The 8,201-nt window shown below is 50.4% G+C and overlaps 1 protein-coding gene across 1 annotated transcript in view; it reads left to right on the top strand.

The window, feature by feature from the left end:
- LOC107190724 (dipeptidase 1-like) overlaps positions 1–8,201 on the top strand; it is a gene marked incomplete at its 3' end in the record, with an annotated part of 75,092 nt that overhangs the window by 3,504 nt on the left and 63,387 nt on the right. The gene's annotated exons all lie outside the window — the stretch shown is intronic.

Below are 8,201 nucleotides of genomic sequence, written 5' to 3'. Positions count from 1 at the left end.
CCCGCTCGTCGTCCTCCTTCCGCGAGACCACGGTCTCGCAGAAGGAGGACACCGCCCTCCACGACCTCTCGCTCCCCACCATGGCCGCAACCATGACCGGGAGCGAGAGGTCTCCCCCTATCTCTAAACGGAGTGCCCGCCTCTCCTTGGCAAAGGCCGGGCACTCCTCCAACACGTGCTGCGCGGAGTCAACCTCCGCGCTGCACTGGTGGCACTCTGCCGTCGCCTCGGCTCCAACCCTCTGCAGGTACCCCCCGAAGCATCCGTGCCCGGTGAGCACCTGCGTGAGCCGGTAGGATAGCCTGCCGTGCCGACGGTCCAGCCATGCTTCAAGGACGGGCAGGACCGCGCCCACGGCTCGCTGCTGGGCGGCGCCGCTGTCATACAGCTGGCGCCGCCACTTTTCGCGAGCGAGCCGCCGGCACTGGCGCTTCATCACCTCGACGGCGTCGTCCGGCGGGTCGACCCTGTTCCGGCGGAGGCCCTGCAGACACCCATACAGATCGGCGTCAGCCTCCGCCTGGAAATCAAAGGGCACGACCCCTGCCAGGACAGTCACCGCCTCGTAGGAGATGGTGCGGTACCCCCTCGCGATCCTGATGGCCATGCGGCGCTGAATGCGTCGCAGTAGCTGCCGGCCCCGCCGGCGGGCCATCAGGTCGCGGGCCCACACGGGTGACCCGTATAGGCCCTCTTCTTCCGCCGCTCCCGGCGACCGACCACCTCGGACCACTTGTCCGGATGGTCCGGACCGGTCGGCGCGTCACCGGGAGCCCCCGTTCTCGGCCGGCGCCAGAGGTTCCTTTCTCCTCTTCCGCCACTTCTTCTTGCCGCCGCCCCCGGCCGCCCCGCCGCCCGGCCCCGCGGACCCGCCGCGGCGGGGGCGTCGGTCCGTCGCCGGCTCTTCCGTCCGTCGCCGGCTCTTCCGGTCGGCGTCGGCCCCCAGGCCGTCGAGGCACGCCATAATGCGCGCCTCGAAGGCCGCGAAAAGGCGCCCCACGCGCCTCTCCACAACCCCTCGACGTCGGCTACGGTGAGCGCACGCCCCGCGGATGACATCTCGCCGGGCACGCAGGGGGACGCCCCAAACGCGCCTCGCGGGGGTGAGGGCGGGGCCGGAAACGGCGCCGGCTCAGCGGCAATGGCGCTGCCAAAGGCGCGGGCGGAGGCGGACCGCCGGGGACGGCTCGGGCCAGGCAGCGTGGCCGGCCCCGGTGGCGGGGGCGGCGGCATAACCACAACCGCGTCCGGGGGGCCAGCCCCAGCCGCGACAGCCGCCCCCTGTCGTCGCGCACGCGCGACAGCGCCCTAGCGGCCGCGAGTCGAGCGCGGTGCTCCCTGAGGTCGCGCTCGAGCTCGACCTCCCGCTCGGAGCCCGTCGTCCGCTTAGCCTGCTCGGCAGCCGCATACTTAATGTGTAATGCGGCCTCCGGCAGGCAGCGGACGAACGTCCCCTTTAGGTTGCGGCTTGACTCCGCAACCTTCTGGACGACGGCAACCTTTTCATAGATAACCGCCCCCAGGTCCGCCGTTGGAGCTTGCCGCATCTCTGTGAAAAAAGACTTTCCTCGCGATAGGAATTCCCGTAGGACGACACAGACAAATAAAAGGAATCGAAACTACCTCTCGGGATCGGTTAATAGATCGTGTAACAATTTATTAGATTTCTCGCGCCGGCCTCTTACGAGACCGCGTTACAACAGGTGTCGGTACGTTCAACAACGGAATAACAATTCGACGGTCGACTACTATCGTCGCGGCCCGCGCCTTCGGTATCACCGGATTCCGGTACGATCTTCTATATTTCGCTATTACGCGGTCTACGACAGCTCGAGATGTTCATTACGAAAATTACAGAGGCGCGGTCGGACGGTACCACGATACCGCCGATAACAAAACATAATACAAGGACTTGAGCGGCAGGCGCGTTGCTTTTGCATTGGATTCTCGATATTATTTCTCCCGATGAACCCCCGTGGTTCTCTCGCGCGCGTTAGCGAGTTGCAATATTAAACTGTCGATCGCAACATAATCATGCGAACCAGATCTAGATTGCCGTATAAAAACGGAATAGAGAGCTCACTTACAGTTGTCGATAGTCCTCCTCTAGTCTCGCTCCCTGCCGGGCTTCGAGACACGCGCGATACGCTACCTAACTGTACTCTCTAAGACGGGCCACTCAACTGACGATTTCGGGGCTCGTTACGCGACGCGAGGACCTAGTGGGCCCCCCACTGGGCAGTCCTATTGGCCCTCGTACCCCCTGTGACTCCTGCGGAGCCATGCTCCTTCGGCCCAGGGACGACACGCCAAGGAAGGATCCCCTGGCCACGGAGATCGCTTCCCTTGTGTGAGGAGCCCAGTCTTGCACCCTCCTACGTGGTTGCTGCGACTCCTCACGGGTTCCCTGCCCCCTGACTCCTCCATCGTGGGGTCCTTCTGCTAAGGAAGACGTCCGGGTCGCCGATCCTTGTCCGGTGGGTGGTTTCGTGTTGCCCCCACGGCCGACCAAGCGCCTCTCGAAGCCAGTGCTCGATGCGCGGGCAGGCCCTTTTCCTCCTGTCCTATCCCCCTGGGATAGAACCCTTGTCCGGTCGAGCGGCCGCTCGACGGGATTCCGGGGCGGTCCCTGAAGCAGAGTCGGTGGGTACGGGCGATACCGCGTCCTTCGCCTTGCCTTGACCCCGATCGTGACGGCCCTGTAATCGCGAGCAGTAACTCGGCGCGAGATTACCACGTGATTAGTTCGAATTCTAACGGCAGCATTTCCCTATCCAGGAGCGCTTGGATGTTATTTCGCGCGAGCGAGTAGCGGCGGGGAGCGGTCCGGTTCTCGGTTCTTCCGCGCCCGAGTCAAACTTCGGGCCGAAAGGGGCACGGCGCAAAAATGCGTCGTAGCAATACGTATGAAAACATTGGAAGAAAAATCCATTACATTAATATGATACGTACAGTAAAATGAAAGCTTAGAAGATATTAATTTGCGAAGCATTTTGAAAATTAGATTTTTTTGTTAAGCTTGTCCATGCATATGCATTTTTTTAGATTTGATTTCGGTGAGCATGGATAATATGCATGGAAATACAACACATCATCTTTTCTTTTTATCCTCTGAATAATGTTACAAGTATTCCATCATCAATATGGACTTTCTTTATTCACGGTATATTAATTTCTTTGGGCGGCTTAAATGCTTCTTTCAAAATCTGGGAAATTCGTAACAACCCTGTTACGTACGAAGACACTCTCGTGACCTCTTAACCCTATCGGGAGTTGGAATGCATCCGGCCAGATTACGTAATTGCCCACGGGGTGTTATAGCGTGGCCCGATTTTCTTGGAAATCAGTTTCCGTTGAGAACAGGCGTGTTCCCCCACTACTTTAGACTCGATTTTCAGGATATAAAAAGGGACGCGTACAGCTCATCCTCGGATCATACTTATATCAGAAGTCTAGCTAGTGAGATCGGATATTAAAGTCCTTGTCAAGCATTTCAAAAAGTTAGCTAAGACCTGCATAACAAATCCCCGCATTTCAAAGTGCGTGAAAACCGAGAACGTTGGAATTAGCTTCCGCGACTACACTTTACAGTACCATTTGTAAAACCTTTACTTTATTGAATATACTTTTATACGTTCATGTATTTATAATTCAGTGTTGTTCATTTCAACTCTAGAATAACATCTAAATTCCCATTTAGAAGAGAACCCACAAAGGCACACTTTTACCGCTCGAAGTGTACCGAATTCTTAAAAGTTACGAGGCCCATACTAACAATCTTAGTGGTTCCCTGAGATGAAATAGGCTCGGGTGCGTCCACAAAAATCTTTCCTAGTGGCTCCCTGTGATGAATTAGGCACAGGTCCGTCCACGACTACGAACCTCCTAGTGGCTCCCTGCGATGAAATCTGCACAGGTTCGTCCACGTAACAAACTCTAAAAAACCAAACTCGCCATTTCCTCGGCTCTCGCAGCCGCTTAGCCCTGGCTCGTAACAAAGTCCCTTTATGTTAAAATAGTCTCTAAGAATTCAATACCGTCCTACTATAATATCTCCTACTTTTCGGTAATAAAGACATTTCCAAATTACGTGTTACAATGAGCCACCGTGCAGTCTCGTTATTGCCTCTATTTACGATAGGGTTGCCTGCAGTTCGAGCGTTTTGGTCAGATACGTCTCACCCTAACTACCTGCTCATATACGCGCTTCATGGTCATATTCGGTAGTAGTACTATTATTCCAATTGCGGTTTACACCATGTGCATAATTCTTTTCAGACATAGAAAAGTAAAGGACTACTAACATCGCATGTGCGTGGACCAACTGCAACGGTTCTCAGAAACGCGAAATATATCATTAATACAAAAATCGAATTTTGAAAATGCTTCTCAAAGTAATATCTTCGAAGCTCTTATTTTACTAACATATTACAAAGTGAAATTATACAATAATTAAAAATAAAGACTAAAACGGTCGGATCGTGATACGAGCGGGGTCTTCATCATGAACGAGCGCGTGTGAGAAATCATGCTATTCTCGGCGTCGGTCGTTTACTTTTCTATATCTGAAAAGAAGTATGCACATAGTTTAAATCGCAATTGGAATAATAGTACTGTTACGTCCAGCGTTACGGTCGTTACTCTACTTATAATTTCGGGTCCTGGGTCTTTTAAGGTGCTAAAGCACGCCCTGTGTAAACTTACCGGTGAAGTACGCGGTTTGGATTTGGAACGGGAGGAATAGGAAATCACTCTCGTTTATAATAATAATAAAGATATATTCTAACGATAAAAAAATAACATAAAAGATACAAATAAGTCTTAACATACCAATGGTGATGAAGATGAATGATACGTTCGAGTCGCTTTAGTCGGTTCGATCGGGATTACGGGTCCTTGAAAGGGCGGAAGACTCGCTGGCGCTCAGAGCCGTGATACAGCGTTTAGGCACTGCGGGATACGTTGTCGCCGTCTCGAACGTTGCACTTCGCGGTCCGGTGTCTTATAAAACTCGTCTATAGGTCGCGCGTAATCGCAAGGTCGCGTCGTACAAGGAAGAGATATCGTCGCGAAACCCGAATTGAACAGCTAAGTGACCGTTGTCGCTCAGCCCGCTGTCACTTATAAGAGATTAAAGCGGAGCGCGATTGTCGAAGAGCGAACGAATAAGGCGTAGAAGAATGTCACACGAGCCGAATCTGTCACGATGTAAATGAGAGCCGGAATACTGAGCGCTTCCCCGGTTTTGAACAATCCTTTTATAAGTTCTTCCCCCCTTCCCTTTGTTAGAAAACGCGCAAGATACGGGGTAGCAACAGGCTATGATGCACGATGGTCGCCGAAGCGAAGTTTTAGAATCGCTGACGTTTCCGTCAGCGGCTTGGAAAAGGACAACCACGCCCGTTGCTTCCACGTGTCACTGAATTAACGGTTTTCGCTCTTTCTTCGCGTTTGAAAGTAATATGATAAAAGTGTGCAATGAAAAGAGGTTCTGAGAATACAGGATATAACAGTACTACTACCGAATATGACAATGAAGCGTTTCTCAAAATAATATCTTCCAAGCTTTCATTTTACTGTACGTAACATATTAATGTGATGGATTTTTCTTCCAATGTTTTCATATATATACTGCAATAGTTAGAATGAAGGTAACATTTAATTATAAGAATAATTTGTGTATAGTACATATAAGAGAATATGTATTTGTGTAATATAAAATTTAAATATTATAGAGGAATAAAGACATCTCCCATTTTTTTAATATGCTTCACAACTTAATATTTTTGAACCTTTTATTTTATTGGCAAATTACAAACTAAAATGACACAACAAGTAAAAGTAAAAAGTAAAACCGTCGCATCGGGATTCGAACGGGGTTTTGGACGGGGTCTTCGTCATGAGCGCGTTAGAGAATTCATGCTTCGACTCTTGGCGTTTAGATTGCTTTGGATTTGAGATTTTTGACCTGGCTTTGGCCACTCGCCGTCACGTCGTGACGTAGGACTTTTGCTGAGAACACCCGAAGCAGAGCGCACACGGACAGAGGTAGGAAACGCTTGTTTTGGGGAGTCGCCGAGTAGGATGTAGTGGGAGCAGAGCTCACGGACAGGCTAGAACATGCTTGTGTAGAATACCCACGGGAGGCATGGAGAGGGTAAGCGCTCGCGTAAAAATCCCACGATTCTGGCATCAGTGCCAGCGATGCCAGAATCATGGGTCGCTTTACCCCCACCACTCCGCCACCCGCGAACCATCGTCTCCCACTATGACGTCCCGGCTACCCCCACTTTACGTCACACAAGCATATCCTAGCCCTGTCCGTGTGCGCTGGCCGACAAGAGACGGTGAGCTATAGTGAGAAAAGCGTGGGTGGTCTACGACCCACGATTCTGTGAAAAAGAATATCGATAGGTCTCGTACCAGTCTCAGTGGTGTCATTTAAAGTAATATGGATTGCAACTGGTACGATAGGCCGACCGTAATCACCGCGCGTGCGGCTCGCTTACCCGAAACGGGGCGCACGGCTAAACAGCTCTTTGTGAAGTCAATGACAATTTTCAATAGCGCATCACTATTCGAAGTATATTGTTTTTTCGAGTGGCTAAGGCATTCTTTCGAAACCCTTGAAACTCCTAATTACCTCTTTTCAAAATACTCTTTTGACATAATGAAACAATAACGTATTCGGCGACGCTTATGATTGCACTTAATTTAAAGTTCCTTACCGTTGGAATAGCTTTTAGAAATTCATTACTGTCGAAATTTCTGACAATAAATAAATTTCCAAAGTATTGCAGTTAAATCTAATAGATTTCTGTACGAATATTTAGGGTAGTGATGATTAAGATTATACGGATAACATCTAATTGTAAGAATAATTTGTTCATATATAACATAATATGTATGTATTGTTACGACGCATTATGCGCCGTGCCCCTTCCGGCCCAAAATTCGACTCGGGCACGGAAGAACCGAGAACCGAACCGCCCCCCTGCAACTTCTCACTCGCGCGAAATAACATTCGAGCGCTCCTGGAGGATTCGTAGAGAAATGCTACCGGTAGAATTCGAACTAATCACGTGGTAATCTCGCGCCGAATTACGAAATCCGGTGATATCGAAGGCGCGGGCCGCGACGACAGTCGACCGTCGAACTGTTATCCTTTGTTAAATTACCGACACCTGTTGTAACGCGGTCTCGAGAGAGGCCGGCGCGAGAAATCTAATAAATTTTTATTCGATCTGTTAACCGATCCCGAGAGGTGGTTTTGATTTCTCTTACTTGTCTGTATCGTCCTACGGGAACTCCTGTCGCGAGGAGAGTCTATCGTTCCGTTATTTGCGAACCCTGGGAACCCTGGTTTTATCGAAAAACCGTCGGTGGGTGCTTTCTTCCCGGTCGTTCGGTAGATTTCGGCCCCATCGTAGGGGCAGGTTTCGGACTGTTATTCGGGGGAATATCGGTCGGTACGTAAAATACAAAATATAAAGAGCACTTTGTTCGTGCCGTATAACAGCCGCGCGACCGGCTGAAATCGCGGATAACGTAACAGTATATATAAAAAAATTAAAATACTGAAGTGGAAACATTTATTTTCTTGTTTTTAAATGCCTCACAAATGAATATTTTTAAGTTTTTTATTTTACTGGGAAGTTACAAAGTGAAATTACAAAATAATTAAAAATAAAAAGTAAAACCGCCGCATTGGAATCCGAACAGGGTCTCCTGACTGTTGCTCCCGCGCTTAGGTATCCGGGCATCACATCCAAAACGTGAATTTTCGTCGCAGTGAGAATTCAGATTCGACGAGGGTCTCCGAGGTTTCCTCATTGTTTACGTTGCCGAGTGACGTATCGAATGTCGGCGGAAAAACCGGAACGGGCAGCGCACACGGACAGGACTGGGATATGCTTGTGTGTGCCAGCACGGTGGACTTAAAGTGAGGGTAGCCGGGACATCATAGTGGGAGACTATGGTACGTCGGAGTGGGGAAGTGGTGGGAGTAAAGCGACCCACGATTCTGGCATCACTGATCAGTGTAGTGTTGTTAAAATGAGCCTCGAGTCTTGAGCTTTAACAGCTCGAGTCGCGGTTCAAACCCTAAAGGCTCGAACCCTCAAGGTTCGAAGCTTGAGTCGTGAAAGCTCGAGTCTTTAACGCTCGAGCCTTTAAGCTTGAAGGCTCGAGTCGTATAAATT

Source organism: Dufourea novaeangliae, unplaced genomic scaffold (assembly GCF_001272555.1).
Source record: "Dufourea novaeangliae isolate 0120121106 unplaced genomic scaffold, ASM127255v1 scaffold201, whole genome shotgun sequence".
Classification (NCBI taxonomy): Eukaryota; Metazoa; Arthropoda; class Insecta; order Hymenoptera; family Halictidae; genus Dufourea; species Dufourea novaeangliae.
Note: the sequence above shows the minus strand (reverse complement) of the source record. Positions and strands in the feature narration are given on the sequence as shown.